The sequence below is a fragment of the Mesoplodon densirostris genome, chromosome 8, assembly GCF_025265405.1.
Source record: "Mesoplodon densirostris isolate mMesDen1 chromosome 8, mMesDen1 primary haplotype, whole genome shotgun sequence".
NCBI lineage: Eukaryota > Metazoa > Chordata > Mammalia > Artiodactyla > Ziphiidae > Mesoplodon > Mesoplodon densirostris.
Window position 1 is genome coordinate 25,131,981 of NC_082668.1, and position 27,371 is coordinate 25,159,351.

The window sequence follows — 27,371 nt, forward strand, 5'->3', positions numbered from 1 at the left end:
GAAAAAACTAGTAGGATTTCCCTATTCCAAATCGAAGCTATTGAGTTGCAAATCCCCATGAGGGCATACCTGAAGGTATATAGCAAACAACCACGACACCTTAGTCATGGCTCAGGCCACCTGAAGGGAGGAGGAAGTTAGATGCTTCAGATATAAAAGGTAATAAAAAGAGTTAGATGACAGAATACAGCTTTTCTTGTCTCACCCTCACTTATGTTTCTGAATAAGTTTACTTTAATCCAGATATTTTATAAGTAACCCCTCCTCCTCCACGGGGAGGGGTTACTTAGAATATCAGAAATTAATTGTACCATAACACACATTTATTAAGTGGTAATAATGAAAACATGCCCTACTTGGTACTATGAAATCAACAAAATGAAAAAAAAAAGCTTAGATGTTAGAACAGTAGCTATAGCTTATCTGTAGTATATTTATAGTATGTGTATATATACATATTTATTAGAGAATATGTCTGTATTTCTCTACCTATATCAGGACCAAAAGTTAGTTGTAAACAGTTACAAGGACAATGAAGACAGAGTAACTCTCACCAAGGGGTTGTTCCAACAAATAATTGTTACACCAAAGGTTTGGTGGAAATCCTCTCTTCTCTGCAAAATATCTCTGATACAGTGTAACCATTTGGCACTATGTAATTTGAAGTCTTACTTTTCATGGAGCAGTCATGAAGAGGGAGGTGAATAGGATTGGTAAGGGAAGTCAGTGGGGGAGATTCTGTATATAAAAAATAAGTGATTATGTACTCCAGTGGTTAGTATTATTATAAATAGTTGAACTTTTTTTTTTAATTCCTACTGTGTACCAGGGAATATATATATGAAGAGGCTAGCCTGCTTTTCAAAAAATGAATTTTCAAATGAAATTGCATTATGTTAGGAAGAAAGAGTTAGCGTGAGCAGCATGCTGTGAACTTTGCATGTGTTTCTACATTCTAACCACCATCTCTGCCTTATTCTCCGTTGTCACTTCTATCACCCTGATCACGTTCTTATTGATCCATTGCAACAGTCTCCTAATCGACTTCTTTCCTTTCAGTTCAGCCTTCCAACCCAATCTACCTACTGCTGCTAAACTTGGCTTTCTTAAGCATTGTTTTAGCCATTTCATTTCATGTCTCTTTTAGTAACCTCTCAATTATCCCCATTTCCTACTCTCTTAAGGATAAAATCCTAAATGCTGCAAAGATTTCCACATTCTGATCCCAAACCCTGTTCTGCTTCTTCTAATGATATTTCTGAATATAGTGCCTCTGCTGTGTCTTAAAGTTGGCACACTGATTTTTTAAAAATAAATTTCCACATTGTAGAAGGATATTATACATAGAAATTCAGATTTCCAGCCCTCATGTAAAATTAGATGATCACACTTGAGCCTGGAGCCAATGTCATTCAAGGTTCATGCTGCTGATGAATCCTGCTGTCTCTTTGCCTTCAGCAGATGCACTTGCTTCTTCCTTTGATCTCTTACTGACTGACAAGTTATAAGCGTCTCTCTTATGGTATTTACCATGGTCTATCTTTAGATAGTCACTTATCTTACTACTGGATTGTAATCTTGTTTTTAAATGGAGGGTAGGTTATATTTTTCAGTGGTTACCTTATAGCACCATGAACACCAAGTTTTGCTCATAGAAAGTGTTAAAAAGTACTTATTGAATACTGTTGTCTCTGGGGTCCTGGCAAACTTGATTTGCAATAATGGTTGTTGAATATTTAATCTCATTCCACGTCCCGTGTTCAGCAAAACTCCAGAACATCTGTGCATTAGTGGCTCTCATTCCCTTTGCAGTTTGGTGTTATAGATCGTGGACTTCAGAATATGATATGTTATTCTAGGCACTGTCCTACTTCCCCTGAGCGCCCGAAACATAGTTCATTGAGTGCCACCCAGGTGATGGATTATTTATAGTATTATCATGGTCAAAGATGGTATTGAATAAATATTTTTATGTGGAAAAATAGGGGGGAAATAGAGAAAGTTAAGGGAGAAGAAATTTTATTTATAGGAGGGACCTTCATGAGACAAATATTATACAGAACACTTGGGGTTTGCCAGTACTTAGTGTATTATTTGGCAAATAGTACCACAATAACCATTTAAAATATATGAAATGCTATGATAAAAGTTAGTAGCTCTAAGTTAAAAATGGATTTAGGATCTTGGGAAAAACACCAAAGCCTTTTTTATTCAGTGGAATTTGAAGACATTAAAATGAAATATTCATACAGGGATTTTGAAATGGACAAGAAAATAAACTATTGCTTTAAGAGGCACAATATAACAAGAAAATATTACCCTGAACTTGCTATCTGCTCTTGAAGCTTAAATCTATCTTATAGATTTGAGTAAGGAGAGTGAAGACAATTTACAACAATGTACAGTTATAGGTAAGATAAAGAAATGGAAACAGGTCAGAAAGTACTTTGGCCTTACAAGGTATGTCTCTGAAATTAAGTTAATTAATGACATTAAATCTTTCACTCCATCAATAAATCCTTCCTTCTTTCCTTCCTTCCTCACTTTCTTGCTTCCTTCCTTAATTTCCTACTTCCCTAAATTATTCCACAGTAAACTATGAGAGGAATCCTAAAAGAAAACCATGAAGCATGTTAATTTAGACTCACATCATGTGCAAAATCATCAGTTTGCCATTTGTGAAAGAGCAGTGGCTTTGATCACCTGACATGTCATAGCTCATATTTTTTGTGAAATCCTTATTAAGTGTCACATAATGTTCTCTGTACTTTATATGTATTAACTGAAAACACACTCACCTAATTTGGAGATTGGATGAGAATGAACCTTTGTTTATACTCTCAACAAGCCTGCAAAATTTGGGAGAAAGGAAATTCCCCAAAAGGCAATATGGGTTGTTACCAAATGAAGATGGAGGTGATGATGGGCAGCCAAAAATCAAGTATCCATCAAACATTCTTAATATTGAAGGATTTGGGGGTCATGCTTAAATATATTATAACAGTCCCTACAATGGCATTATGTTGGAAACAATAAAGGATTATTCATTAACATAGAAAGGTATACTATTCAGGGGACAGGGAAAAATGCAGTTTGAGGGAATAGGAGACCATTTAAGTAAATTATATCAACTATGCCAAAATGTTAACAGAGGTCATATTTGGGTGATGGAATTAGGGAGATTTTTATTTTATTTCCCTTTAAACCTGTATCTGTCATCTTTTCTGCAACTAGCATTACTTTATTTGCCAAATAAAAAATTTAAAACAAAATACCCTATATGTCACTCACTCTTATTAAGCATCTTTTTCTCCACATGGTAAATAGCATCTGAATATTTTAAAGCCCAAAACATTGCTTTTAATCACAGCACATATTCATTTGTGGTTATAAATACTTTAAAACTTTAATTATTGCTATAAGTCCTGAGATCTTATCACCACAGTATTCTCTGTTTCTCAGCTTCTGAGTAGAATGTTGCCCAGGTAAGTTTTGGAATTTATAAGCTATAGAAAACCAAGCCTTTTTGATATCAGTGGGACTGGGTTTGTCATGGCAAAAAAGGATCCATTTGTGATTCTGTTAATGGTTAATAACTACCTGCATGTTAAAATAACAGTAATGAATCCACTGAAGAAAGGGAAGTCTTTGTACATTCAACAATGTGTTTTGCGGAGCTCAAAGATACTCGTGGAATTAGATGGATTTCTAAAAGAAATACAGAATTTTGTAATTTTCAACTGTGGAAGAAACAGTGCTCATCCAATAGGTCATGTGGTCCTCCACATTTCTCAGTCTCCCTTTCAGTTATGTTGGGGCCATGTGACTAGTTCTGACTACTGAACTATGAGCAGAAGTGGCTTGTGTTGCATCTGAGCTGAAACAGTTAAAAAGCCAGGGTGTTTTTTGGGTTTTTTTTTTCCCAGCCAAAGAAAGACAATATGAACTTTAATTGAACAAGTATAAGATTTAAAACAATCGCAACTACTCATAGAATTAATACATTTACTGTCTGTACCATTTATACCTTAAACATCTCAGGATCCTCCATTTGCACACTTAATCTTCTGAATAAGGACCCCATGGATAGGTAATAACAGGCCCTGGTGCATCAGCTTTCTCTGAAGGGATGTTCCCAGGATCCCTTCTCTGATGGGTTATCTGGCATCCCTCTGAGGATGTTGCAGGGATCCCTTCCTCTGGCAATATGTCCCCAGAATCTCTCTGACTTCATATTACCAGCATCTCTCTCTCTCTCAGTCTCTGATAATGTTCCCAGAATCCCTCTCTCTTACATTGTGATCCCAACGTCCATCTTTCAGACGTCATGTTCCCCCTCCACTGTTTTCTTATCTTGCAATAGCAACCTTGGAAGTAACTTGTATAAGATGGCAGAGTTATAAGATGTAACTATGTTCCTGATGTTGTAGAGTAACTCCAGCCCCTCAGCAACGTTACTTAAGAAATAAACCTTAGAGAGACCTTCAAGATGGCAGAGCAGTAAGATGCAGAGATCACCTTCCTCCCCACAAATACATCAGAAATACATCTACATGTGGAATAACTCCTACAGAACACCTACTGTACGCTGGCAGAAGACCTCAGACCTCCCAAAAGGCAAGAAACTCCCCCACGTACCTGGGTAGAGCAAAAGAAAAAAGAAAAAAACAGAGACAAAAAGATAGGTACGGGACCTGCACCAGTGGGAGGGAGCTGTGAAGGAGGAAAAATTTCCACACACTAGGAAGCCCTTTCACTGGTGGAGACAGGGCTAGGTTGGGGGGAAACCTTCAGAGCCACGGAAAAGAGAGCAGCAACAATAGTGCAGAGGGCAAAGCAGAAAGATTCCTGCACAGAGGATCAGTGCCAACCAGCAATCACCAGCCTGAGAGGCTTGTCTGCTCACCCGCCAGTGTGGGTGGGGTCTGGGAGCTGAGGCTCCGGCTTCGGATGTCAGATCCCAGGGAGAGGACTGGGGTTGGCTGTGTGAACACAGCCTAAAGGGGGCTAGTGTGCCACAGCTAGCCGAGAGGGAGTCCGGGAAAAAGTCTGGACCTGCCGAAGAGGCAAGAGACCATGGTTTCAGGGTGTGTGAGGAGAGGGGATTGAGAGCACTGCCTGAACGAGCTCCAGAGACGGGTGCGAGCTGTGACTATCAGTGTGGACATCAGAGACGGGCATGAAATGCTAAGGATGCTCCTACAGCCACCAAGAAGCCTGTGTGTAAGCACAGGTCACTATCCACACCTCCCCTCCCAAGAGCCTCTGCAGCCCTCCACTGCCAGGGTCCCATGATACAGGGACAACTTCCCCGGGAGAACACATGGCATGCCTCAGGCTGTTGCAATGTCACGCCAGCCTCTGCCGCCACGGGCTCGCCCCACATTCCATACCCCTCCCTCCCCCCGGCCTGAGTGAGCCAGAGTCCCCTAATCAGTTGCTCCTTTAACCCTGTCCTGTCTGAGCTGAGAACAGATGCTCTCAGGTGACCTACAGACAGGCGGGGCCAAATCCAGAGCTGAACCCCAGGAGCTGTGCGAACAAAAAGAGAAAGGGAAATCTCTCCCAGCAGCCTCAGGAGCAGCGGATTAAATCTCCACAGTCAACTTGATGTAGCTGGAATCTCTGGAATACCTGAATAGACAATGAATCATCCCAAAATTGGGGAAGTGGACATTGGGAGCAACTATAGACTTGGGGCTTGCTGTCTGCATCTAATTTGTTTCTGGCTTTATGTTTATCTTAGTTTAGAGTTTTTTATCTTTGGTAGATTTGTTTACTGATTTGGTTGCTCTCTTCCTTTTTCTTTTTTTATATATAGATATATATTTTTTTCCCTTTTCTCTTTTTTGTGGGTGTGTATGTGTATGCTTCTTTGTGTGATTTTGTCTGTATAGCTTTGCTTTTACCATTTGTCCTAGGGTACTGTCTGTCTGGTTTTTCTTTTCTTTCTTTTTTTTATAGTATAGTTTTTAGCACTTGTTATCATTGGTGGATGTTTTTTGGTTTGGTTGCTCTCTTCTTTCTTTCTCTCTTTTTTTTTCTTTTTTTATTACTTTCTAATTTTTTATTAATTTTTTAAAATTTTTTATTTTAATAACTTTATTATATTCTTTTCTTTTTCGTTCTTTCTTTCTTTTTTTGCTCCCTTATCTTCTGAGCCGTGTGGCTGACAGGGTCTTTGTGCTCCATGCAGGTGTCAGGCCTGTGCCTCTGAGGTGAGACAGATGATTTCAGGACCTTGATCCACCAGAGACCTCCCAGCTCCATGTAATATCAAATGGTGTAAGCTCTCCCAGAGATCTCCATCTCAGTGCTAACACCCACCTCCATTCAACAGCCAACAAGCTACAGTGCTGGACACCCTATGCCAAACAACTAGCAAGACAGGAAGACAACCCCACCCATTGGCAGATAGGCTGCCTAGAATCATAATAAGGTCACAGACGCCCCAAAACACCCCACCGGACGTGGTCCTGCCCAACAGGAACGCAAGATACAACCTCAACCACCGGAACACAGGCACCAGTCCCCTCCACCAGGAAACCTACACAGCCCACTGAACCAACCTTAGCCACTGGGGAAAAACACTAAACACAACAGGAACTACAAAACTGCAGCCTGCAAAATGGAGACCCCCAAAGGCAGTAAGTTAAGCAAAATGAGAAGACAGAGAAACACACAGCAGGTGAAGGAGCAAGGTAAAAAACTCACCAGAACAAAAAAATGAAGAGGAAATAGGCAGTCTACCTGAAAGAGAATTCAGAGTAATGATAGCAAAGATGATGCAAAATCTTGGAAATAGAATGGAGAAAATACAAGAAACATTTAACAAGGACCTAGGAGAACTAAAGAGCAAACAATGATGACCAACAAAATAAATGAAATTAAAAATTCTCAGGAAGGAATGAATAGCAGAATAACTGAGGCAGAAGAACTCATAAGTGACCTGTAAGATAAAAGAGTGGAAATAACTACCACAGAGCAGAATAAAGAAAAAAGAATGAAAAGATTTGAGGACAGTCTCAGAGGCCTCTGGGACAACATTAAACACACCAACATTCAAATTATAGGGGCCCCAGAGAAGAAGAGAAAAAGAAAGGGACTGAAAAAATATTTGAAGAGACTATAGTTCAAAACTTCCCTTATATGGGAAAGGAAATAGTCAAGTCCAGGAAGCACAGAGAGAAACAGGCGAAGACACATATTAATCGAACTATTAAAAATTAAATACAAAAAAAATATTAAAAGCAGCAAGGGAAAAACAACAAATAATATACAAGGGAATCCGTATAAGTTTAACAGCTGATCTTTCAGCAGAAACTCTGCAGGCCAGAAGGGAGTGGCAGGATATATTTTAAGTGATGAAAGAGAAAAACCTACAACCAAGATTACCCTGCAAGGATCTCATTCAGATTCAATGGAGAATTTAAGACCTTTACAGACCAGCAAAAGCTAAGAGATTCAGCACCACCAAACCAGCTTTACAACAAATGCTAAAGGAACTTCGCTTGGCAGGAAAAACAAGAGAAGGAAAAGATTTACAATAACAAACCCAAAACAGTTAAGAAAATGGTAATAGGAACAGACATATCAACAACTACCTTAAATGTAAATGGATTAAATGCTCGAACCAAAAGAACCAAAAGAAATAGACTAGCTGAATGGATACAAAAACAAGACCCACATATATGCTGTCTACAAGAGACTCACTTCAGACCTAGGGACACATACAGACTGAAAGTGAGGGGATGGAAAAAGATACTCCATACAAATGGAAATCAAAAGAAAGCTGGAGTAGCAATTCTCATATAAGACAAGTTAGACTTTAAAATAAAGATTATTACAAGAGACAAAGAAGGACACTACATAATGATCAAGGGATAAATCCAAGAAGAAGATATAACAATTGTAAATATTTATGCACCCAACATAGGAGCACCTCAATACATAAGGCAAATGCTAACAGCCATAAAAGGGAAAATTGACAGTAACACAATCATAGTAGGGGATGTTAACACCCCATTTTCACCAATGGACAAATCATCCAAAATGAAAATAAGGAGACACAAGCTTTAAATGATACATTAAACAAGATGGACTTAATTGATATTTATAGGACATTCCATCCAAAAACAACAGAATACACTTTCTTTTCAAGTGATCGTGGAACATTCTACGGAACAGATCATATCTTGGGTCACAAATCAAGCCTTTTTAAATTTAAGAAAATTGAAATCATGTCAAGTGTCTTTTCTGACCACAATGCTATGAAACTAGATATCAATTACAGGAAAAAATCTGTAAAAAATACAAATACATGGAGGTAAACAATACACTACTAAATAACCAAGAGATCACTAAAAAAAATTAAAGAGGAAATCAAAAAATACCTAGAAATAGGGCTTCCCTGGTGGTGCAGCTGTTGAGAGTCCGCCTGCCGATGCAGGGGACACAGGTTCGTGCTCCATTCCGGAAAGATCCTACCTGCCGTGGAGCACCTGGGCCTGTGAGCCATGGATGCTGAGCCTGTGCGTCTGGAGCCTGTGCTCCACAACGGGAGAGGCCACAACAGTGAGAAGCCCGCATACAGCAAAAAAAAAAAAAAGAAAAAAGAAAAACCTAGAAACAAATGACAATGAAAACACGATGACCCCAAATATATGGCATACAGCAAAAGCAGATCTAAGAGGGAAGTTTAGAGCACTACAATCCTACCTCAAGAACCAAGACATATCTCAAATAAACAACCTAACCTTACACCTAAAGTGATTAAAGAAAGAAGAACAAAAACACCCCAAAGTTAGCAGAAGGAAAGAAATCATAAGATCAGATCAGAAATAAAATGAAATGAAGAAAAGAGTAACTAAGATCAATAAAACTAAAAACTCGTTATTTGAGAAGATAAACAAAACTGATAAACCACTAGCCAGATTCATCAAGAAAAAGGAGAAGACACAAATCAATAGAAATAGAAATGAAAAAGGAGAAATAACAGCTGACACTGCAGAAATACAAAGGATCATGAGAGATTACTACAAGCAACTATATGCCAATAAAATGGACAACCACGAAGAAATGGACAAATTCTTAGAAAAGCACAACCTCCCAAGACTGAACCAGGACAAAATAGAAAATGTAAACAGACCAATAACAAGCACTGAAATTGAAACTGTGATTAAAAGTCTTCCAACAAACAAAAGCCCGGGACCAGATGGCTTCACAGGTGAATTCTTTGAAACATTTAGAGAACAGCTAACACCTATCCTTCTCAAACCCTTCCAAAATATAGCAGAGAGAGGAACACTCCCCAACTCATTCTATGAGGCCACCATCATCCTGATACCAAAACCAGACAAAGATGTCACACACACACACAAAAAATACACTAAAGACCAATATCCCTGATGAACATAGATGCAAAAATCCTCAACAAAATACTAGCAAACAGAATCCAACAGCACATTAAAAGGATCATACACCATGATCAAGTGGGGTTAATCCCAGGAATGCAAGGATTCTTCAATATACACAAATCAATCCATGTGATATACCATATTAACAAATTGAAGGAGAAAAACCATATGATCATCTCAATAGATGCAGAAAAAACTTTTTCCACAATTCAACAGCCATTTATGATAAAAACTCTCCAGAAGTAGGCACAGAGAGAACTTACCTCAATATAATAAAGGCCATATATGACAAACCCACAGTCAACATTGTTCTCAATGGTGAAAAACTGAAACAGTCTCCACTAAGATCAGGAACAAGACAAGGTTACCCACTCTCACCACTATTATTCAACATAGTTTTAGAAGTTTTAGCCACAGCAATCCAAGATGAAAAATAAATAAATGGAATCCAAATTGGAAAAGAAGTAAAACTGTCACTGTTTGCAGATGTCATGATACTATACATAGAGAATCCCAAAGGTGCTACCATAAAGCTACTAGAGCTAATCAATGAATTTGGTAAAGTAGCAGGATATAAAATTAATGCACAGAAATCTCTTGCATTCCTATACACTAATGATGAAAAATCTGAAAGAGAAATTAAGGAAACACTCCCATTTACCATCGCAACAAAAAGAATAAAATACCTAGGAATAAACCTACCTAAGGAGACAAAAGATCTGTATGCAGAAATGTATAAGACACTGATGAAAGAAATTAAAGATGATACAAACAGATGGAGAGATAGACCATGTTCTTGGGTTAGAAGAATCAACATTGTGAAAATGACTATACTACCCAAAGCAATCTATAGATTCAATGCAATCCCTATCAAGCTACCAGTGACATTTTTCACAGAACTAGGATAAAAATTTTCACAATTTGAATGGAAACACAAAAGACCCCAAATAGCCAAAGCAATCTTGAGAAAGAAAAACAGAGCTGGAGGAATCAGGCTCCTGGACTTCAGACTATACTACAAAGCTACAGTAATCAAGACAGTACGGTACTGGCACAAAAACAGAAAGATAGATCAATGGAACAGGATAGAAAGCCCAGAGATAAACCCACACACATATGGTCACCTTATCTTTGATAAAGGAGGCAAGAATATACAATGGAGAAAAGACAGCCTCTTCAATAAGTGGTGCTGGGAAAACTGGACAGCTACATATAAAAGAATGAAATTAGAACTCTCTCTAACACCATACACAAAAATAAACTCAAAATGGATTAAAGACCTAAATGTAAGTCCAGGTACTATCGCACTCTTAGAGGAAAACATAGGCAGAACACTCTATGACATAAATCACAGCAAGATCCTTTTTGACCCACCTCCTAGAGAAATGGAAATAAAAACAAAAATAAACAAATGGGACCTAATGAAACTTAAAAGCTTTTGCACAGCAAAGGAGACCATAAGCAAGACGAAAAGACAACCCTCAGAATGGGAGAAAATATTTGCAAACGAAGCAACTGACAAAGGATTAATCTCCAAAAGATACAGACAGCTCACGCAGCTCAATATCAAAAAAACAAACAACTTGGGGGCTTCCCTGGTGGTGCAGTGGTTGAGAGTCTGCCTGCCAATGCAGGGGACATGGGTTTATGCCCCAGTCTGGGAAGATCCCACATGCCACGGAGTGGCTGGGCCCGTGAGCCATGGCCGCTGAGCCTGTGCATCCAGAGCCTGTGCTCTGCAACGGGAGAGGCCACAACGGTGAGAGGCCCACGTACTGCAAAAAAAAAAAAAAAAAAAAAAAAAAAAGAATGGGTAGAAGACCTAAATAGACATTTCTCCAAAGAAGATATACAGATTGCCAACAAACACATGAAATAATGCTCAACATCACTAATCATTAGAGAGATGGAAATCAAAACTACAATGAGGTATCACCTCACACCGGTCAGAATGGCCATCATCAAAAAATCTATGAACAGTAAATGCTGGAGAGGGTGTGGAGAAAATGGAATTCTCTTGCACTGTTGATGGGAATGTAAATTGATACAACCACTATGGAGAACTGTATGGAGCTTCCTTAAAAAACTAAAAATAGAACTACCATATGACCCAGCAATCCCACTACTGGGCATATACCCTGAGAAAACCATAATTCAAAAAGAGTCATGTACCAAAATATTCATTGCAGCTCTACTTACAATAGCCAGGACATGGAAGCAACCTAAGTGTCCATCAGCAGATGAATGGATAAAGAAGATGTGGCACATATATACAGTGGAATATTACTCAGCCATAAAAAGAAACAAAATTGAGCTATTTGTAGTGAGGTGGATGGACCTAGAGTCTGTCATACAGAGTGAAGTAAGTCAGAAAGAGAAAAATAAATACTGTATCTAACACATATATGGAATCTAAAAAAAAAAAAAAAGGTTCTAAAGAACTTAGTGGCAGTACAGAAATAAAGATGCAGTCGTAGAGAATGGACTTGAGGACATGGGAGGGGGAAGCGGTAAGCTAGGACGAAGTGAGAGTGGCATGGACATATATACACTACCAAATGTAAAATAGCTAGTGGGAAGCAGCCACATAGTACAGGGAGATCAACTCAGTGCTGTGAGACCACCTAGAGGGGTGGGATAGGGCGGATGGGAGGGAGACGCAGGAGGGAGGAGATATGGGGATATATGTATATGTATAGCTGATTCCCTTTGTTATAAAACAGAAACTGACACACCATTGTAAAGCGATTATACTCCCAATAAACATATTTTTTAAAAAAGAAACCTTTATATATAAAGACACTTAGATTTCAGGATTCATTTTTACTATAGCTAAGGATAGACTATCTGGATGAATAACATATTTTTAAATGTAAATTAAGAAATATACATGTTTCAATTAAATTATTACTGAAAAGGTGTATATCTCAATAATTTGTAATGACCATGGCAGAGGACAGGACGTGAGAGAGATATCACGGACAAGTGGAGAAAGTCAGAGAGTTGGGGAAGGAAGATCAAGATCAACACTGCAGGGGCTTCCCTGGTGGCGCAGCAGTTGAAAGTCCGCCTGCTGATGTAGGGGACATGGATTCGTGCCCCAGTCTGGGAAGATCCCACATGCCGCGGAGCGGCTGGGCCCTTGAGCCATGGCTGCTGAGCCTGCGCATCCGGAGCCTGTGCTCCGCAACGGGAGAGGCCACAACAGTGAGAGGCCCACGTACCGAAAAAAAAAAAAAAAAAAAAGATCAACACTGCAAAATCTCAAAGCCCAATCCTCTATTTTCTGCCGTGTTCATGAATTTTCTTTTATTTCACAGCTAGCCTTCACAGAATCTTCAGTTCTTTAAGCATTTATCAATAATTATTTTAAAAATTAAAGTATCTTAAAGTATATAAAATGGAAATTGAAATTGCCCAAGCATCCTACTCAACAAAATTGATGTAATTTATTTGTAAGAGAAATATGTATTTGAAAGGTTTTAATGTTTTATACAGTTACTACTATTTTTCCCAGTTTGACACTGTCTTTTTGACCTTGCATTTAGTGTCCTTTTTTTGTGCAGAAGTCTTAAAGGGCTTATTTTTCCAAGTCTGGCCTTCCTCTATTTTATGGTTTCTAAATTAGTGACATGATTAGAAAAGTTTTTCATTTTTAAGATGGAATTCTATGGTTTATTCTATAATTTTTGTTGTTGTTGTTGCAGTATGCGAGCCTCTCACTGTTGTGGCCTCTCCCGTTGCAGAGCACAGGCTCTGGATGCACAGGCTCAGCGGCCATGGCTCATGGGACTAGCTGCTCCTTGGCATGTGGGATCTTCCCGGACCGGGGCACAAACCTGTGTACCCTGCATCGGCAGGCGGACTCTCAACCACTGCGCCACCAGGGAAGCCCTATTCTATAATTTTTAAGAATTTATTACTTTTCACCTTTTAAGATTTATTACTTTTCACCTTTTAATCCTCCTGGAATTTATTTTTGCGTATGTTGAAAGCTAGGGCTTTAACTAAATCATTTTTTTATATATAAATAGTCAATATCCCAATACCATATTTTGAGTAATTTGTACGTTCACCATGATTTGATATGATGCCTTTATCATACATACATGGGTCTGTTTCTGACTCCCTCCTGTGTTTCTTTGATGTATTTTTCTATTCCTGTACTAGTGATACTTTGTTTTAATAATTATATTTTTAGTATGTTGTAATACATTAGGACAAACCTCTTTGTAATGTTCACTATTATAATTTATTTATGTCTTCTTTACATATTTCAACAAAGCCTAAGAGGTTTCTTCACTTAGATTCTTTCATATTGCTTGTTTGTTCTCAGACTTCATTTATTACTTATTCACTGCTACCATGAATAGGGGCTTTATTTTTTCTACTTTTTATCTTGCTTTTACTGCTGTTGGGAGAAATATACCCACACATTATGTGTGTGTATGCATGTTTTTGACTGATTGATTCTGAAAATCTTAACTAAACTTTTTGCTGCTTAAAGCTCTTCAGTTGATGTTTGTAATTTTGGAATTAAAAAAATACACAGGGCCTCCCTGGTGGCGCAGTGGTTAAGAGTCCGCCTGCCGATGCAGGGGATGCGGGTTCGTGCCCCGGTCTGGGAGGATCCCATATGCCGCTGAGCGGCTGGGCCCGTGAGCCATGGCCGCTGGGCCTGCGCGTCCGGAGCCTGTGCTCCGCAACGGGAGAGGCCACAACAGTGAGAGGCCCGCATACCGCAAAAAGAAAAAAAAAAATATATACATGTGGCAAGAAATAACAGTTTTGTCCCATCCTTTATAAAACTTACCACTCCTAATTCTTTTCTTGCCACATTGTTTAGAATCTCCAAAATAATACTGCATGTTTTGGCAATACATGCTATGTTTTTCTTATTCTTTTCTTATTCCTTTAGTGAGAATGCCTTTAGTGCCATTATACTAACACTAATACTAAATACCATAATACTAATAAAACATTAGGATTATGTTTATTCTTATAAAGAAATAATCATTATTAATCACATTAAGGCAATTTTCTTCTATTCCTACTTTACTACAAGCTTTAAAAAAAGAAAACAAGAAAAGATTTAAAATTTTTTATTGCCATCCTAATAACTAAGGAAGGAAAATGCTAGGTTGAAATGGATTGCCAAAGGAGATTTAAATTTTTTAAATTTCCTTTCCTTTTTAAAGATTATATTACTACCCAGACAAGAGTTGGCTACTCCCAGTTTACCATGTAACTGCACATAAATTCTCAGTATGCTAGCAACTGATACTTTGCTTTTACCTAGACAAGCACAGCAGGTTTGCCTAAAGAGTTTTTGGAGTTTTTGTAGTCTGCAGATTTTGTTCGGGGCTCTAAAGATGCCTACCTACAGCCCTCCCCTTTCTATTAAAGACACAGTATTTATTTATTTTTTGTAACCAGTTGAGTAGCTGTGTAACATCATATTTCTTGTGGCTTATTTCATGGAGGATTGAAGCATTAAGGACTTGAACTCTTATTGATCAGTCTTATTCTCATCAGCAAAGAAAAGCAAGCACAAACACTTTGGTTGGAGAAGATACATAGGTACATGTCCGCCTGTGACCAGGTATTAGGAGCATCATTTCTGATACTTCTTATTATCTTATAGTTAAAAATAAAACAAAAAGTCTAAATGGCTCAAGTTTAGAAAAACACTCTTTCACCTTACTTCCTAGCTTTTTAAAGGCCTGTGTTAAATGGTTAGTAGTTGTGGAAACGTGTTTAAGGGCCATCTCATAGTCATAATAGGTACAGATTTTCAAATTTATTTTTTCCTCTTCAAAGGTATGTTTACAAACTCAAAGTTGTGCACGCATAGCTTTAGTGAGCAGCAATCCATTTAACTTAGCTCATTATATCGTAAATGCAAAGATTCTTATAGGCTAAACAATGTGCCATTTTACTCACTAATTGTTTCATAGGTATTACTCATGCCAGCTAGATTTCCATTTATAAGCCTAAGCCATCATGAGTACTCAATAAAAGTAGTTTCTCTGGGACATGTAGGACTGTAGAGCACGTAGGAATTGCTCAGTGATAAGAATTACAGGATTCTAAAGATCGACAAGGAATTACAGATATCGACTCCGTCCGTTCGTGTTATATATATGGATGGAAGACTTGACTGATTAATTGTTCTCTAAACAGGAATCATGTTTCAATTGCCTTTTCCCAATAAAATGTTAATGTCAGTAACTGAAAAATGGCAAGGATCGTTTAACCCACATAATGGATTATTATGCCACCAGTGATTTACTGATGGACAATATTTCTAGGCACACGTCATGTAGACTATTGAAAAATTATTGCTTATAGATCAAATAGTAATCATTACTGAAGACCTCTCTTTGCTCTTCATGCATAACTTTCTATGACAGTGACCCAGGTAAGAATTGCTTCACTATTTAGTGTACAATGTATTTTCTGTACAAACATTAAAAAAAAATCTTGCTCCTCTCAATTTGAAGATTCAGTGTACAGAAGTATATATTTAGTTCTGTTACAAAATGTATCAGGTTAGCCTTTTGAGCTATCAAAGAGATTCACTTACAAAATTAAACTGATATTGTCTAACAGTTTTTTAGAAATAAAATTTCAACCCGTAAAAATAGAATAGCATTTTCCCTTAATCTAAAAAAAAAAAATCTGCATTTAGAATACTAGTTTCATTTTTTTTTACTCTCTTGTTACTGCTGCATCTGATTTTCCAATAAACCTGAGATATGAAACACAGGTGAGGAAAAGCAAAGGAAATCATATTTTGGGTCCCTAAATGCCAAGTTGGGAAGAAATCAGTATTTTCCTCTCACAATTAAATCTAAATTAGAAGGGAGACATATACATGAGAATAGAACCCTATACAGACATCTCAGGGAAAAAAAAGAAAGATAAAATTTGTTAGAAAAATATTATGAAAGCACAAAAATACAGATAGAAGTTGTCTACGATTAACAGATGAAAAAAATTGACAGAGTGGGTGGCTAGTGTCCCTAAGGCTGTTATCACCAGCAGTTATTGATTGTATAAATAGAGCTGTACATAAGGTTGTTTCATCTTATAAGGTCTTGCAACCCAGTTGGATAGAGAGACCTTACATATAAATAATAAGAAATAATGATTCCTAAGCCAAGCAAATGATCCTGTAGTCTTTCTTTTCTAAACTGTATTCTCCAAGCTAAATAAATGTTCTTTTATCTAACAGTAATATGCACATGTCAATTGAATTTTTTGAAGGCCTTTTTTCCTGGATATTTGGTGGCCAGCTGAGGTAAGTTTTCATCTGTCTTTCAAATTTTTGCTTATTTTGCACTATGTTGCAAGATATTAAATAATTTCAGAAAAACAGCTCATTTTTCAAAAGAAAAAATTAGAACCCAAAATACACGTACTAAATTGGTTGGATCATGAGGCAGGAAATGCACTGTTTTATACATCTGAATTCTTGAGTATTTAGCTGTGCTTAGTTTTTCTGAGCAGTTGTCCTACTCTTGACAGAATCTAAGAAAGCAGCAGGGCAGTTTGAGATAATTGCATAGTACACTCAACTCTAATTCATATACAACCATCAAGTTTTTATAGATTTCTATTTATGATGTTGTCACTAAGGAGTTTTTGCAGTTTTCAGGTTAAATTCCTATATTTGGGAGATTATAATTCAGTTATGAAAATGTTTCTCCTTGACTGAAACTTGGTATACAAAATATTGGTTAGGCTAAAAACATTATTTGAAATTTCTGTAAATGTCACTTACATCATTAAAAATTATTTTATAAAATAGTAAACCATATTTTTAGAACTTATTCAGATGTTGTTATGTTTCATTATTTTCTTGTCATTTTTTTATATAAGATGTGTTCATTTACTTTTAAAAAGAGTTTTTTATTGTACCATTCAGACTACATTGTAAAATAAATTTTAATATCTAAGCATTGACTTTTGATTGCAAATACTTAAGTATCAAACTATAACAGGTAATATGCACAGTTTAGTGCACAATTGAGTGTAAGGGATTAATACATTTTATATAACCAAATATGTTTTATAATATGTGTTATGTAAATATATTTATGTGTTGTTATAATTTAGTCAAAGTTTCCTTTTTTGCTATATCAATGTTATTATCTACATTGATAAAACAAAATGTATTTTAGCTCAATTTTCAAACTAATTAAGCGTTTTAGGCCTAGGTGTTTTAGCAATATTCAAAAGGAGCAATTTTTAGAGCAATATTTATTTTAAATATAAGAATATTTTAAAAGAAAAAAGTTAAACTATATATCTGAAGTACTATTTAGTCTCAATTACAATTTAATATGCAATTTGCAGGTAATATGCTCCCTTTTGCATCATGAGATTTTCTTTATTCTTCCAGGAGCTGGATTTCTTTTAGGACTTGTATGAAAGTAGAATTAGATTGGTTATCCCTATTTTTAAACAAGACCTATCAAATCCAAGAATGAATCCTGACTAATAATGTAAATCAAACAACTATAAAACAGACAATAAAACACTGGCTGCTCTATTAGTTTGTTTGTTAAAATTGAATGGGTAAGGTATTCTATGATTTAAGATTGGCAGAAGTTAACAGTTTTATGAATAACAAATAGCCAGGATTCTGTATAATAATTCTGATTATAAACATTGATAAAACGATCTGAATGCAGTTAACTTCACAGCTCATCTCATGAATCCATACTGACACCTGTTCTGCCCCTCCTCACCAAGTTGTGTGCCAACCTCTACTCCCAAATTACTCATATAGACTAGACCAACGATTGCAATGCAATTAGACTGATGAGAGTAAAAAGAATTGCAAAAAAATCTACTGATAATTCCTAACTTGGTTTTATCTATACAAGAATAGATAAACCTATGCACATCAAATATAATTTTTTCTTTTACTTCCTGATTTTCTCAGCTAATATTTTAAAAAGTAGGCTAAAACAATACTTAATTTAAAAATGACATCTAATGTTAAAAACATATTTTCTTGCTGTGAAATTGAATTTGTTGAGTTTTTCATTCTAGGGTGACAGAGTACTTATTTATAAAACCAGAGTCACACAAAAAAAGGCAAGATGGATATAGTCAATTATTTTACTTTCATACTTCAAAGCATTGAGTATAATGTATTCAATGAATAATCTAACCTGCAAAGCAGATCTATTTGAAGAGGCAATGAAGTACAAGAAATAAAAGAACTCTTTTTAGAGTTCTATATTCTTTTCCTTATAAAGTCTGTCATGTTATATCATGTCATATCATATGTATCAATTAACCCCCAGAGGCAGACTATCATGAGCAGACCATGTCCTACATTAAGTGGTCATTTGTTAAAGGGACAATAAGGATGACAAAATTGAGCTAATCACTGAACAGGTAAATGCTACCTATTTCTTCACAAACCACAGAAAGACAGTTGGAAAGAGAAAATGAACTAGTTTCATTTCACACTTATTATGTAATATACATTATTGTAAATGCTTTATGAATTTTAATTTTGGTTTATTTAATCTTCACGCATTTCTTTTTATTATCATCATCAGCTGGAGGTTAACCAGCTGGTAGGTGTTAGAGCTGGGATCTGAACCTAGACAGTTGGGCACCAGGCTCTGTACTCTTAATCTCTACACTATGCTGCCTCTATGCAATGTTAGTCTAAAAGGGGAATCAATGACCTTTAAAGTTTTCAGCAGTGTTTATAGATGTCTTAACAATTATCTAACATTAAACATCAATTGTTCAGGATGACTATTTTGGTGTGGGACTAGGGAAAGTAATGGAAGTCTTTGACTTTCTCAGTATTAATGTTTTCTTTCATTGGCATAGCTCTTTCGATAAGGAATATAACATCTTGAGACTTCCTGGAGGCCATTTCTGAATCTAGTTAAACAACCCATGTCACATCTTCCCAACTGAACCCTGTAACAAGATTTTTAAGTCCTTTCTATTAGGTGTTTGAAAAGGGATTTTATTTTGACAAATAGAAACCTGAAGGATTATCACTTTCTTTTTTACAGTATTCATGGTTTTCTGTGAAAGAAGCACAAATACAAATTTGGAGAAATATTATGAATATTTTCTACCTGATACAAAATAGATGTTGTGCAATATTGCTTATTAAGATATAACAAATAATGTTACTAGAGTATGTCCTTTCTGAAGATGATGCATCTAAATTCTCATCCTTACTAGTACTGAGTGCTTTAGAAATCTCTTATCAATGAAAATCTGCTTTTGGAAAAAGGACAATAACTTTTTTTCAAAATTAAAAATAATTTGAAGTCCTCAGAGAATATTTATTTACATCAATTTCATGTTGAGAAGGAAATAAATTTATAAACCATAGAATCTTTGAACTGAAAGAAACTTTAGAAATCAAAGTTTCACTATAAACAGTATCTTTTGGTTTTGGCTGCCCAACATCCATTCTCTCCTCTGCTAATAACACTCTGGTTTCCTTAGGGACTTTCCTACTCCCCACTCTCAGTCCTTGTGATTGGGTGGGACTGATCTCTCAACCCCTTGTTTCAATATGGGATCTGGGACTCCTCAGTCGAATGCTTCTGGCCATGACTGATTCAGGTCATATGATTCGTACCAGCTCAAGCAGATTCAATTTCAGAACTGTTGTTGGGATAGTGAAGTTCTATCTCAGTGGGAGTGGTTGTGAAGATTAGATGTTAGCTTTAAACTGTTGGTATCTATCTTGCCAACCTCAGTCTGAGAGAGTTTATGCGAATAAGGCCAGTGCTTTGGAAAGCAGAGTCAAAAGTTGGAAAGAGATCAAGTCTGGATAAAGTTGTCTGAGTCCCAGGATAGAACTCTTTGAGCTCTACCCATAAAGGCCACTGAAAACTGAAGTTCTGCCATATTTATTCCTGTTTAATGCAATCTGATATCTGATTAAATACTTCAAACTACAGGAGCTTTGAACTTTGTAAGGAAACCAGTGCCATTTTCAGCATTAACGTGTTTTAGAAATTTTATTATAGTGAACATAGAATTGCTTCCTTTTTAGTTTCTTCTTTGATTCTATCTTTGCTTTCTGGTGATAAACCAAATAAATCTAATATCTATTTTATGTGGCAGCTCATCAAATACATATAGTATCTATCCTCTGTGTCTTTTATTTTATAAGTAAAACAGCCACAGTTAAGGAGATTATAAATAAATATGTAAGTCTTCCAGTTAAATCATCCCTCCAAAACTGTGAGATTTGTACTTTCTTTTAATAACAATTAACTTCAACAGTAATCCCATTTATAATCATGTTTTAGACACAGAAAAAATACTGTTAATTAGCTGGGGTTACACAGTGAGTTTGTTAGATGCATGGGACCCAGCCTTATAATTAAGGTTGAACACATGTGATTTGAAGGATGAAAAATCCCACCTGCTCAATATTATCTACTGAAATTCATATCAATTAAAGGTAAGGGTTAAGTGATTATCCCCTGAAAAATCTCATTAAAATTAAATTATTTAATTTAGGGGAAATATATCATCTCCCATTAATTTATTAACAGCGATTGATTCATTATCAGGATTTGGAGAAAAGTGAATAGAGGATAGAAGAGTTTTTATCGAGAGGAGTATGGAGAGGAATTTCACACATTCCCTTCAGGATGTTGCCTGAGGGGAACTTCAGGTGGGAAATTATATGGGGCCCCTGTGCAGATGTCAAGGTATGAGCTGGTGATGATAACTAACATGATAAGCTTGCTGTTCATTTCTTTTTAGTGTAGGGGCTTTAGCTTATCTTCAAGTGTGTGTGTGTGTGTGTGTATGTGTGTCTATAAATGCGTATATAAAATCATTTCACCTAGCTTAGTCCTCATTACTCTAAAGGAGTGTTCATATTGTATTAATGACAATTTAGATCTAATTGTTATTTGTAATCCCTGAATCAAACTAAACCTGTAAATGAGATTTTTAAATATCTGTTTCCTACTAAATTAATAAAATCAATTCTAACTTAATTTTTTTCAGATGCAAGAGTACAATATTAAATATTTTGTATTAATAATAGCAATAAAAGCAGCAATTTAAGTATGTATCTAAGTATTTGTTTTCTATTTCTGCTGTAAGCTAATTACCACAAATGTGGTGTCTTAAACAATACAAATTTATTATCTTACAGTTATGTAGGTCAGAAGTCTGACATGGGTCTCTCTAGGCTAAAATCAAGATTTGGTAGGGCTGTATTCCTTTCTAGAGGCCCTAAGGGAGAATCCATTTTCTTGCCTTTTTCAGCTTCTAGAAGCTGACTATATATTTTTTTTGGTTCATTGCCCCCTTCTTCCATCTTTAAAGCCAAGAATGGTGGATTGAGTCCTTTTCTTCCTGACCCTTCTTCTACTTTTAAGGACTCAAAAATTAGATTGGACTCACAGATAATTCAGAATAATCTCCCCATCTCAAGGTCAGTTGATTAGTAATCTTGATTGTATCAAGATTCTCTTTTGCCATGTAAAATAACATATTTATAAGTTCTAGGGATTAGGGCATGGATGTCTTTGGGGAGCCAATATTTCCTCAAAGTTTACCATAATTACATAGGATATGTGCATTCCTGAAAAAAGCCTCATGTTATATTAAATAACACACAAAAAATAATAGGGCATGTAGAAAAAAATACAGGGTTGGAACAGGCAACGCAAAACCTATGCAATTTAGTGAACACTAACAAAAATAATAATCCTATAAAGTACCAGTTTAAATGACATACTGAATTTCTAATATCGGTAAATATACACTACTTTAAATAAAGGACTTATTTTAAAAATCAGGGTTGGGAGAGATGTATCTTGGTGGAAGCATGTGTAGGGAATTGGTGAAGTTGCTGATTTAGGGAGGCAAAGCAAAATGTGGGAAAAACAAGGAAAATCACATAATAAACACTTCCAGTAGTCACACAGAATGTGGCCCAGCTGAACCAAGAAGAATGATGGCTTAAAAAAGTCATGCCTAGAATACTTTATATCACCACTACTGCTTTCTATATTCAGTTGTGTTGTCATTTTGTGTTTGGTTTTTGTTATTTGGTAGGTGAAACCATTAATATGCTGAGAAAATCGTGTAAGAATCAAAGGGATTTTTGTGCTATACCAAAATCTCCCCTGTTTACCAACTGCATTTGAATGAATCCTTTAGTATTTCCAAAAGCAGATTGTGTTGCAGTGCTTAAACTTAGTGCAAAGCCAGCTCAGCATCATAACCTAAATCAGGGTTACCTGGAAGTCCCAAGATAGTGTCAATTTACCATCATTGACAATGACTCATGACTGTGAGCCAGTCATTATGGGCAGAACATATCTCACGGAAGGGGACAACTGAACTTTTGGTGTTATCTTATGCATACTCCAAAAAAGGAGGTATTTTGTAAGGAAACACCATGAAGTCATCACAGAATTTTAAATAACCATGGATACTGTGAAGTCATCATGGCAAAAAAAGTTGGGAATGTATTCCCTCTAAAAGACGTAGAATATAACTTATGAAATCAAGTCACCAGTAACAGAGGTCTCACCCAAAACAGTAATGCTTCAAAGACTAACAAGAGGGGTAAAGCAAAAGCTAAATGATAATGTTCTATTGAAGGACAAGTATACTAAGAAAATCAGGGAGAAACATATATTTAAGAGCGGAAACCTGAAAAAGTAAGGAGAGACCTGAGAGTGTGCTGTTTTGGTGCTTCATCGTTACTTGAGTGGGTACAGGAGTACCTTATTAAGTGGGAAATTAGCATGAAACTATGAAACTATACTTTGATCCTCTATTCTTAATAAATTATTTCTCTGGCCTATTTATTAATTCATAAGAATATTCAGTGTCCCTTCCCTGTGCCAGGCATAGTGCTGAGTACTAAGGATATACTGATGAATATTAAGAGGTCATTTCTGCCTTCTGAAACAGATATTAAGCAAATTATCACAGTAATATAATTATGAACTGTGACAAGTACTATGAAGGAAAAGGAGCAATTCTGTAAGAACATATAAGGATATATGATCTAGTGGTGGGTGTGGGATTAGATATTTGAGCTTACATTTAAATGATTATCACCAAGCAGTGGGCCATGAAGTGACTGACATTTCTGGTGCTCACAGCAATGGCAACAGTAACGTACATTTTATATCTGTACGGAAGTTGAAAAAACTTCATTGACATTTTGATTTCATTTGCTCTAAGAAATCATGTGTGACTACCAATAGTGATATTGGTAGCAGACCACTATTACTTGAAAGGTGGATGGCATCCAGGCACAATTCTAAAACTGAACTATCAATGCAGTAAAACCGCTGTTGAATTGTTCTATTTAAAACTTTTTATTTCTCCCTTTTGTGAAACTATTTTAGCATATTATATGTCCACTAGGGGGCAGTGCTGCCCTTTCTTAGAAAAAAGTTACTCATGGCGAGACCAGATCTTCCATGTTAGATGTTGGGGGCAGGGAGGAAGAAGGAATCGCTTTCCCCGAGTTTGGAAATGAAAGGCAAAAAAATAAAGACTTTTGAGATAAAAGAAAATGGGATTGCATATTATTTCAAAGGCCAACGTTACAAAAAGTTTTATTAGCCGTTTATTTTTCACCACTCAATTGAAAGGGTGCACAGGAATACAAATTAAAAATAGCTGATCCAGGAGTTACTCTTGACTATGCCACACTATAAATTTAATTTAAAATTCTGTATTGTTTTTAATCTATGCCATTAAAAATATCCCAAAAAGTTTTTTTAAAATATTTTTTACAATATAAAGATATCGTATTTATTGTACTAGCTACCATATAAAATGAATTTTTATAAGGGGCTTAATAATTGTTACTATAATTTTTCATTCTTATGTCAAAGAGCAGTAATATTTAAGAACTGTGAACTTCATTACATAAATTATCTTCGTTAATTTAAAATGATACTATAGAAAATCCAGGCTGATTTTTATAAAGTATAAACAAGAAACAACCACAAATTCTGCTGTGTGAATAATTGATAAATATAATACTTAGCTTTTCTTGAAGTGGCTTTAATTAGCCTTAATTATTTTACATGCATCTAAGAAAATCATCCTTTATTTGGTAAATTCTATAAGCACTTTTATTTTCCTGATGTGTTTTGCTACATTTACCTGTGTTTTAGCTGGCCAGGTTCACATATGAAGTATCAAAAATATTTCATGTGGTAAAAGTGAAAATGCACCCTTACTATATTTCTGATTCAAATCTTCTCACAGTATTTGACATATAATTTATTTATGTTATACTTTTTTGCCTGTATTATTTTTATATCTTACTACTAATTGAGCATTTGCAAAGGAAAGATATGTACAATTATATTATGGTTGTTTTTAGAATTTGGGGGTATGAAAATTTAGAATAAAATTTTTAGGTCATAGCGATTTTCTGGTAAATGAACCTTCTGAAAACAAAAATATAGCTAATTTAAACCAATCGTTTCTTGATTGTATATTTTAGGAATGCCAGTAGCTACATTAACCAATGAAGCTAATACTCCCTTGTTTTCTTCCCTTAGGTAATGTGTAGTCTTTCCTTTTCTTGTGATGGTTACTGGAATTGACCTTGAACAAAGCAATAGTTATAGGTGTAATTCTGTCATACTTGCATATGGGAAACTTCCAGTAAAATACTTGCATAAATCTTTATGCATTAATGTTGCTTAAAATAAATTGAAAAACAGGACTGACTTATACAAGTGCTTAAATGATCGCAGATCAGGAATAGGTACCATATTCTGGTTACAGAGTGGTTGTTTCTGCCCTTACACCTTGGCTCTGTTTTTCTTTTCACGTGGACCTCCTGATTACAGTCCAAGAGAGATCAAAACATATTATTTAAAATTACCTTCTGTTGATTTGATCAATAAAGTATATTTAAATATGTAACATGGACATACTGTGGAATGTCTGGCATTCCTCATGGCAAGTTTTCTACTTTCATAAATATGTCTATAATGTGTATAGTGTATTGTGAGCCAGGATGATGTCTGCCTCTTGCTATTACACACACACACACACACATTTTTCTAGCAATACTTTCAATTGTCTGGGGCTCTAAAGGGCCATCAGCATTCTCTTTTCTTCTCTAAAGTTAAAACATGATCCTGCTAGTAAAGGGCTAAATGAAAATGCAGTAATGTGAAATATATAAAAGATGACTTTGTCCATCATATTTAAAAAGCTCAGGAACAAAAAAGAAGATGGCTGAGATTGGGTTTCAATTTCTTGTGTTAGGGAAGCTAGCTCTCCAGAAGACTGAGGTTTGAGAAAAAAAAATTAAAGTAGAAGTTAGCTTTTAGTCATAGACTCTTAAAACAAGAACTCAACAATAGTTGGCATAAAGAAAAATTGCCTGTCCTTAGCATGTGTGAATTAAAATAAAATTATGAAGCTGACTTATAATAGCTTTATAAGTTCAGATATGTCAGAATATAGAAATGGTGACAAAGTTATTTCCACTTGACCCCTACAAGGGCTTCTCAAATTGTCAGCCCCTTCAGGAAAATGTACTCTACCAAATGCAAGAGTCAAAAAAAATGTTTTGTTTTTTTTTTTAGTTTTTAAGATTACAACCATCTTCACTGCTTCTTCAAATTCAGAGTCACATATACAATAAGTTACTTTATAACATTTACCATATGCCTTCTTCATATTAGATAGTTTGTTAGGCAATTTGTAATCAAGAGCAGAAGTACTTAGTAAAATAAAGCTCAAAAAAGCCAGACTTACCTACTTTTGAGGCTGTCTGTCTGAGCTACTAGTCATGTACAGTATCTCCTACATATATGATATATACTTATTTTGCATATATTTTACTCACACTAACAACCAGTGCCTACGTTATTTCATGGTGTTATATAGGTTTATTATTTACCCTTGAGAATTTTAGAACAGTGCAGGTACTATACTGTAAGTCCAGGATAAATTTTGGCTTTGAGCAAATTCAGTGCAAAGAGTTCTTAATGGTAGTAGACTTGTTCTTCATAAGAAAAAGGAGTATGGAATGCTTTAACCATATTTTAAATGAAACTCATTTTTCTCATGGTAGTTTCTCTTGTGTAATCTTTTAAATTATATCCGAAGACAAGCCATTTTATCTTTATTGAGGTTGGATGGCCTGCTAAAAAGCTTAACTAGTTACACTTGGGGTAACATGTTATTCTGGAATACCTTATCGATTGTTATTATTTAAATCTGATTGCCTTTATTTGATGTGTTTAACTCTTGTCCCCTTATCGATACCTTATCATGCAGTGCTCATGGGTTTAACACTTATTTCCTGAGTTCTGCCCTTTCATGTTTGAGCTTAATGATTGTTCACATTTGGTATTGCTATTTGATCTTAAGGCATTTCACTCTTTAAATCTCCATTTGTTCTTCCTTTCTTCACTGTTCTCTGTTCTTCTTGATCATGGTCCTAGAGTTATTTTATACCTCCTTTAATGTTTAATAAGCATTCCTTGTAGGTTTCTTAGAATTTTTAATTATGGTTCAGCAGTCTTTATTCTTTTTAAAACTTTCAAAACTTTAAGTGCTCAAAAGTAGTTTAAATTATATGCTTAGGTAAACTCTCAGAAATGCATAGAATTCTTATAAATACTTTTGTGCATTATATAAAATGCAGTGTAAGTGCACATGTTTAACATTACATGTAGAAATTCTAAACTTAATTACAAGAGGGCTAAGTAAATGTACACTCAGAAACACGATTCATGTACACTGTCACTATACCCCTGAGGGCTGTCATTGTCAATATCTATAAATTAACAGTTGTGATTGTTTTCACATAATCACTGGTGCGACTAGAGTGATTTTTTTTCACTCTGAATTTTAAGTGAGTTTTCTATTGAAACTTCTCCTAGCTGTACATTGGGGAAAATATTCTTAAGAATTTTTTTACAG